Below are 9079 nucleotides of genomic sequence, written 5' to 3' on the forward strand. Positions count from 1 at the left end.
GCAACAACGCAGGTAGCCTAGAAAATTTAAACAGACCACAAAAAAATACGATCCCGATGCCAACCAAGCTAGGAGAACCCACAATACCAAACGCACCCCTACGAATATATCCACGCCATCAACCAAATGCTGGCCGCATGCATGCGCTCGGCACATGTTCTTGGATTGGAAGGCAGGAATGACGTCGCGCGGTTTTTCGCAGGGGCATCGAATTATTTGACAAAAGAAACGCCAGTTTCAAAAGGAATGGCACCGAAAGGTGTCAGATGATGATTGAACTGAACTATCTGAATCTGAAACCGTCTTACCAGGAATGAGTGGTTTTGTCGCAGAATTAGTAGTCTTTTTTGGCCTAATTACTAGTCCAAAATTTCTGTTAATGCCAAAAATGAAGCACGCCGCCCGCCTGCTGGCCGGGCGAATCGAAGTTATCTTCCGGTCAACTGTCCACCCAGTCAAGTGCAAAAAACACAGTGGAATCACGCAACGCACGCTGCTGGGATATGAGTAGTGGGAAATAAACAATCACTTGAAACATAGTAGAAAGCATTGCATCAAAGGGTTCAGTGGTCATATCATAGTGAAATCGAGTTTCTTGATTTAGTCGATATAAAATTCCCAACTTAGAAATTCTACTTGACTAAGATTCTACTTCTTCCTCAAATACTGGGAATGTGGATTCAAGTATGATATCACTATTCCACAGATCTCAAGAAAACGAATTGATCAACTCGATCATCAGATTATAAGTTCATTCCATTTACATAGAAATCCCTACGTCCTTACATTCTATTTAGGATTAGGAATAGGTGTAATCAGATTAGGATTAGGAATAGGTGTAATCAGACCTGCTTTTGACATATAATCAAACTCGTGATAGGAAGGTACCTGACGTGATAAGGCTACTAGTGCCCTCCACTCGTGCCTACTTTCACTAACCTATAGCTATTGCATGCAAGCTCAATCTTCTATCTCGCATTGCTACGCGCTCGAAACAGCCAATTCGCTCGTATAGCCAATTTGGCCACTATTAGTGGATAAAATGATTTCTTTTACTTCACAATCCCAAATAATTCGCTTAGGAGTCAGTACATAAAGATTTAATTTCATTTCTTCGATTTGTTCTCCTCTTCTAAGGCAGTCTGTCGCTTTTGACCGCTCGGCCACTCTCCCCTTCCCGGGGATACGCCCCCCTCAAACAAAGGGTTTCTGAATAAGAAGGATGGCGGCCTTCGTTCTTAAGTTAAGAAGAGCATTTCGATTTGGATTTCAAATCAAGACAGAAAAAGATTAGGCTGACTTCCTATGACTCAAGGTACGTAATTCCAGTTCGAGACTGTACATGTAAAGGAAGAGACGCTGAAGACTGCCTTTTCTTCATGAAAGATAGATTCATTCCATCGTAAGACAGAACAAAATACTACTAGCCAAAGCCTACTTCGGCACATGAAGGAAGTGAGCAACAGCCCTTGGGCATGAGGCGGGTAAGATATGCCTAATCTATTGGGCCGAGAAATACTTCTTTCCCATGGGTACAATATTGGAAATCTTTGTTGCGAAAGAGAGATTTGGTAGGCGGAATGGAGCTCACATCTTATGAACGGAGGAAGCGAAATCCTTAACACTTAGGGCTCTCGAGCTTAATAAAAAGTAGCTGTAACTATCGACCGGTCTCTCTCATTCAGCTCCGATATCTCTAAAATCTTACGCTGCTTATCTTTCGTAACCTTTGATTAGCAAGAATGATGCAGAGCCTTGATACTACTATGCAAATAGCACAGCCACAATATTATAAGTCTCTTCCTCTTGACCAAATTTGTAACCCTCATTAGCAGATTCATTTTCAATAATTTCCCTGATCAAACTAGAGGTTACCAAGGAACCATGCATAGCACTAAATAGGGAGCCGCCGAATACACCAGCCCATGCAGCGAATTGCTGCGCGCGTCTGCAAGCGTGCAGCGGCAGACCTGCATTGCGGTGCAAAGGACGGGAATAGTTGCAATTTTTGGAGTTTCTCGTCAGGTGGTCCGTCATGCATGCAGACTCCAAATTGAAGATACGCAGGCAGCAGATCCAACGCGTTTCAGACAAAGGTGATGCAGCTTCAAAATGTGATTCCACGTGTCGATCTATTCCCACAGATCAACATGTGACCACAAAAGGACACGAAATTTCACCATCACCGAATCACATTTGTATTGTATGCATGGGGATTTACCTCCAAGAACAAATGCATAGGCAGAAATTGTGTATACTAGATTTAGATGTGCGCCTTGGCGCACGATCCCGTGAAAATCGTGTTGGTGTTTATTTTGTATAATCACGATTAAATAAACTGCCAATCTGAAATACATTTATTAGGTTTTACTGGAAGCAATTAAGATAAAACCTCAGTAGCGCCTGAAGCTCATGCTCTTATTTAGTAGTTACCAGAAGCAATTAGCTCTCTGTCGTGGCCTTGGCAAAGGAGGATGGAGTCTTTCTGAAGCACCTTCTTGGAGCACAACATCGGCAGCACAGATGTTGGCCGTTATCCAAGCCAGTGAGATCTGGCAAATCTTCAACCTCCATCGGAGGCCCCTTCTGAGATTGACGGTTGCATCCCACGTCGATTATAAAGAAAGTGGTTTCGTCCCCGCTTTGGAGCTCGATGGCGACATGGTTGATCTCCTGCTCGTCGGTGGGGAAAGAGAAGGGCATGATTGCTTTTCCTTTTCTTTCAGTGAGGCCCTTTCTACAAATATCAAGGACCTATGTGTAATTTTCTTTTTCATGGGGTCCTTTGTAATGTATTGTACACCCACCGTTGGTTATTAATGAAGCTTCTATGCCCTTCGGGGCACTCCGTGTTCAAAAAAAAAAAGCAATTAGGAGTGGCGACCGTCTTTCACATTAATAAACATTTTGTAAAGACAACAACCAGATACTCTGGCGACCGTCTTTCGCATTAATAAACATTTTGTAAAAACAACAACCAGGTACTCTTAACAAAACATGAGTGTCACACATACACAAATGATATTTTAGGACCTAGTAAAATACTATGTTAAGCATACAACTCGATATAGAGAATGTAGGGAAATATATCACACACAACATGAACAAATGCATATATATGTTTCACTGGTCTCCACTTTAGATGTACCAAACGACTATAAATGGAATAACACATATTCTTTGTAGTCCATGGAATGTGAAGAACACAAAACAAACATCCATGATAAATTAATAACACTAAAAGCTAAGGCTCCTGGGAAAACAAAAAGCAAAGCTTGAATCAAAGGCTGGTATCACGTTGAGCCTCAAACAAACAGCTATGTCGACCTTCTCAAAGATATATGGACAGAGAAATGAATTGGCATCTGCATGATAACATTATAAGAAAGCACATATTGTGAAATGGAAGATAGCGATGGCCGTAATAGAGATATTGATGAACTTGTTGGCTGCCATATAGCTCCAACCTGTTAATAGAGGAGGAAAATAGAGTAAAATGGAAAATATATGAAAGTTGCAAGTCTCCTGCCAAAGAGGAAACAAATCATTACACATTGCATATTATCGTTTTTGTATCAAGAGGAAAACCAAGTGATGCAAAAAGGGAGCAGACTAAAGTTAAAAGAGAACATGGTCACATGATGTTGCCGCATAGTTGATGCACAAAAGAAGAGAGGCCGACGATGTTTAGATTGCAACTACGCGGGTACATTGTCATTGTATAAAAGGTTTATACTATTTGGATAACCCAATTTGCTGGCCATAATGACTGACTAAATCGGGCGCCTTGGCACACGATCAGGTGAGGCTTATGTGTAAGCGGGAAAATACTATTTTGTTTAGGTTTCAAAAATCGTTGCAAACCATAGTAAATCACAAACCAAGAAACAAATATTCTATGATAGAGATCCGAAAATAGGTACTCCTTAAGCTAATATTAATATTGTTCCAAGCCTATTATATAACATAGCCGACAAAATTCATTGGTGCATTCTATGGAAATCTTTAGACCATTAAAAAGTATCAGACCTTTGACAACCCCAGTAGAAAGTTAAATGCATTTGAAAACTTTAGACCATAAAAAGTGTAGTTGGATTATCGCCCAGTGGATATTATGGATCAGAGGGAGTAAAATTTTACAGTACTGGTAGATTTGCAACAATATTTGGATACACTTGGTAAAAATGATGGGTCTGGCTCGTTTATAAAAACAGAGGTATGCAAGTAACATGAAGGAGAAAACAAAAGATGAAAGAAAGCAATATGGAGGACTGACCATTAGCAGCATGTGTAGCTTTGACTTCGTGCTTGGCCACCAGACGTGACACCGAGCCCCCTGCGTCAATGAGTCTAGGCTTGAAACACATGCAAGGAATGTTGAGGTACGAAGAACTGAACCAATCTCGTCACGGGTAGAAGAGTTTGCCTAATGTAATAAATTGGTAATTATGTGGCGACGTAAACAGGAAATAGACATGATCCATCGGTAATTATGTGGCAACGTAAACAATATAGTAGCCATCGCCAGGTTTTTTGTAGGCACGTAAAGAGACCATAAAAGTACGTTAAAATATATACCTCCGTTGTGCCAAATATAACTGTCTATGCAGTTGAGACCATTGAAGTAACGCTTTTTGACATATTTAATGTAGACTATGCAATAACATTTGTCGTCTCCTTGAATTACCACTGCCATATAAATGAACTAATGGTGTTACAGAGAAAAACGAGGAAGGAATTGTCAAGTACATAGGGGTGCACCAATACCATCAAGGGCTTTTAAACCACCTACAATTGATTAGCCACACTACACCACTGGGTAATTTTTTTCTCTATTGATATGTTGGGATTAAGGAGATGAAGTCATTTTGAAACTATCATAATTTGTATGGCAATCCCTACGAATGTAGTTAAATTCAGAAATGACTCCCGGAGGCCAGAAAAATTAACCAAGGAGAGCACTTTTAATAATCACACAGGTGATGAAAACCTGAGAAGTTCTTTCTTCTTGGTAGTTATTGTCTAAACATTCCCGCCACACACATACTAATGCCCTTTGCCTACTAACGATAGCATTGACCCCACCCTAAATCTTCAATGCCTAAAACAACAAAACAAGAGAGAATATAGGTACGATAAGAAAAAAGGTAGAATATAGCTAGAAGAGCAGGTTTCGGTGAACAAACGGAAAGATCCCCAACTTGCATAATGGTAAAAAAATTCAAAAAGTTCAACATTTATCTACGCGAACATCAAGATGTATGCCCATTCTTATATTAAACTCCATCTTCTTTCTTTATAATACAAATGCACCAGAAAACAGAGGGTAGAATCAAATGGGCAACCCAAAAACAGAAATGCAAAATATAGTTGACATGAAGAGAAAGCTAATAACTTCTTAGACGTGTCTAATTGGACTGATGACATACATGATTTGGAGGCACATGGATTTGACCCCATCAAGTTCCCCGTAGATAACGGCATGGAATATCTAATTAAGGTAAAATGAAAAATCCTTGAAAATATGAGTTAACTCAACACACACGGCTTACCACAACATAAATTTGTCCACGGAAATAGGATCAAATGGTTCAAGGTCCATTTAACTTTCGAGAACTGAGATAACTTTGTTATTGTACTGGCTCTTTAAACTCAAATACATACCATCTTTAGGCAAATAGATATAATGGCCAAATGAATATATGGGTTTAACCAAGAATTGTTCAATCACTGAAAGACCTATTGACGTAAACACAGTGAAGTACTGGCTAGACCAAGTGACAACAGAGATGCAAAGAAAATATTAGAAAGTGAAATAATGGTTGGAGCATCAACTTTGTATCCTAATAGGTCCTGGAATATGAATGGCATATAGTGAGCTACCGATAGAGAGTGCGAAACAGAGGAATAAGAAGGGCATAAGTGCCCCAGTCGGAGATGTCTTAGTCCGGCATTCACAACGACACATTATCAATTTTACCATAATTCAGTTATTCTAACCATTCTTGCAAGAAGAAATTTGTTCTAAATTGTTATACATTTAAAGTGGCATAAATTAGATATTCCAAATTCAGTTTTATCATAATGGTATCACCTTGCAATTAATTACCACTCAGTTATACATTCAAAGTGACAAAATTTAAGAGGAGGGCCAATAATATAAGAACATTTGGCTTAGAAGCAGCATAACAACGGATCAAGCAAAGCATGGGAAGCATTATGCAAAACAGGGCATGTACAGACCTGATGATAAACCTCAAAAAGTAAACAAAACACTAAAAGGGTCAATGCTTGAGTAGTTACAGCTCGAGTAGCAAATTTCTTGGATTTGTTCTTGTGTTGCCAGCACTTGGCGAGCAGAACAGTAGTCTGTTGACAGTATTTGGCCAAAAAATCATATGCTGAAACTAAAAAAAAGTTGATCTCTGAACTAACGTCACCTCTCACTGTCTGTCAGTACAGCCGAAGTCATGTTTGATGTTTCCCTAGCCACCAAAGAAGCAGAGAACACATAACACATGAAAGTGTCAACTCACATCTGGATTCAGAGTAAAAGAGCAAACCCGTCCAGAAAACCACAAACACAGTGGTTCCGCATGAACCTGTACAAACAGTCACAAGCACACATCAGAAACAGACTAAAAAGCACAAGTTGGGATCAAGAACAGCACAACCTTGGATCGGGAAAGGGGATGAAGAAAATGTGTCTAGAACCAACCTCAACCAGCCAACCACCAGTTCAGGCGTCGGCCATCCAAACCACGCAGCAGTGCACTGCTTCCCCTGCACCTGAGAAGAAACGGATGCACAAGTGATTTCAAGTGATGGCACTACCAGATAATATTAAACAGAATATTTCGGAGCTCACTATTAGTATATAAGAAAAATTGTTTGGACTCACTAAAGATCATAATGGTTTTCAATGAAGACATGTTTTTCGCCTCATTGCCAGATTGCGCACATCACATCCAGTTCATGATTCGAAGAACTAATCTTTCATTCATATAAAGTTGACCAAATCACAATCCAAGAGCGATCCAAGCAAACAACTTCATCTAACTAACTGCCTTGATACGTAGTAAATATTAACGCATATATAGTTATATACTCTTAATTTTTCTTGATATGACCTAGCCAAGAAACAATGGACAAATATCACCTCAACATGGATTAAGTATCACCCAGACCATCCAGAATTGTAGCCAAAGCAAATATAAATCTGTGCATAGAAAAGGAAAATAAATCAGGTCATATAGCCCCGAAGAAGTGGCAATCCACATGGCAGGCTCGAGCAGCACATAAATCTGTGCAATACTGCACCATCAGCCTCGAAAGCAGAGCCCGGCGACCCACCAACAGGTAAGTAGGCACACGAAATCCTCTCATCCAACTTCACTTTACTCACCGTCGTACCACCCAAGTAATTTACTTTCATCAAACTATACTTCACAACATCATTTCAAAACCCAAAATCTCAATAGAAAATTCTAGAGAAATACAAGTATGGAGATGGCATTAAAGATATCAGAAGCATGTTCGATATAAAAGCTGATTTTCTAGTATGCAACAAATAAAATATAGTAGCTAGTCATGATATTGATGCAGTGATTTCAGTATTTGACGGGACAGAAAGCAGCCATCTGAATGTGGGTTTGTTAGCCCAACCATCCAAAAATTTAAAAGAGAGCAAAGGTTTCAATATTTAACACCAGTCACAAAGCAGCTAGCTGATTGTGGTTTCGTTAGCACAACTGTCCCAAAATGTAAAATAGTGGATACCAACACGCTTAACAAATTAGAATCACCAAAAGAATGCGCTTACGAAGAAATAAATGATCATGTATGGAGAGAGAATACCTTCTGCCTCCCGCCTCTGTAGAAGTATATTTACATCGTCCGCGCACAGCTTGATTCATAAGGTTGCCCTGCACGGAAGTATAGCAAAGTTTTAAATAATCTCAATGACAGCGAGATAAAATAGTGAAACCAGCAATGCTTAAATTGAGCAATCTGCAATAATCATGCCAATCAGCAATGCTTTGGTAAGAAACTTGAACACGATTTTAGGCTTCCTTATGATGCAAACGGAACATCAAGGAATTAACAGGAACACAAAAATTCTTGTTGGGTCACACAAAGAATCACAGTAATATATACATCGAAGAGGGGCACACAAAAATGTTCAAACTAAAATGTTAGCTTTGGGCTTTCATCCTAAGCTATGGAAACAAATCAGTAAAGTCAAGTTAGTAAGACAAACAACCTTTGGACCAAAATAGTTACCCCTGCGGAAGGCAGATGGAGCGCGGCAAGATGGTCAGCCCTTTAGATCAGCCTCCCAATAAAAACCCTCCCAACAGAAACGATGAATTAAAGAAGTGTTCATATTAGAAGGAAAAAGTGCTTATGATAGCATTGAAACACGATCATAAGAAATAATCTTAGAAACTAAAATAACATGTCTTTATTATAACAGCAAGAGAGATGGGATCACTGGGATTATGCTTCAAAGATATGAATGCAAAAATATACTAAATCTAACGAATTAGAATCATGTTGCTAGACATCTAGAGGTACGAAAGCTTCTAGGTTATTAACCTTGAGTTACATTTCCCCTTGTATTTGGTCATTGGAGTGAACTTGACTCCCTAGGCTCCTGCAGATCATCACAAAACTAATTAAAGCAAAGAAATCTTCTGAAGTGGTACCATACTTTATTTAACCTACTTTCTAAACTATTTTCATAAAAGATAATTCAAAGTAATTCCAGAAAGAAAGGTGCTGAAGTCGCAATGTGCTTTCTTTCAGAGATAAATTCACGTTAGCAATAGAGAAAGTTATAGGGCTAACTTCTTAAAGGAAAGTACATAAACCATAGCCAACAGAAACACATGTTTCTCCTACCTTTGACATGTAAAAGTTTAATAGCTAGCAACTCCAGTCCAATAGTGTTCCTACCATTTAAACTTTAGAGAACCTCAAATTAAAACCCTGCCATCGTAACTATAATAATTGGCATGATAATTCTGAAAAATAAACAGGGCAATCTACCTACAGAAGCACGACAAGTAATAATAAA

At 39.1% G+C, this 9079-nt stretch overlaps 2 long non-coding RNA genes across 2 annotated transcripts; both read right to left on the minus strand.

The window, feature by feature from the left end:
* Window positions 1–3101: 3101 nt before the first annotated feature.
* LOC127316701 (uncharacterized) lies at window positions 3102–5462 on the minus strand. The gene is made up of 2 exons (XR_011749234.1): window positions 4277–5462; window positions 3102–3467 (listed from the first exon to the last, which is right to left on the minus strand). It is a non-coding gene; the product is annotated as an uncharacterized lncRNA (long non-coding RNA).
* Window positions 5463–6247: 785 nt separating this feature from the next.
* LOC139833445 (uncharacterized) lies at window positions 6248–6895 on the minus strand. Its single transcript, XR_011749235.1, has 2 exons — window positions 6719–6895; window positions 6248–6602 (listed from the first exon to the last, which is right to left on the minus strand). It is a non-coding gene; the product is annotated as an uncharacterized lncRNA (long non-coding RNA).
* Between the last annotated feature and the right edge of the window lie 2184 nt (window positions 6896–9079).

The sequence above is a fragment of the Lolium perenne genome, chromosome 7 (genome assembly GCF_019359855.2).
Source record: "Lolium perenne isolate Kyuss_39 chromosome 7, Kyuss_2.0, whole genome shotgun sequence".
NCBI lineage: Eukaryota > Viridiplantae > Streptophyta > Magnoliopsida > Poales > Poaceae > Lolium > Lolium perenne.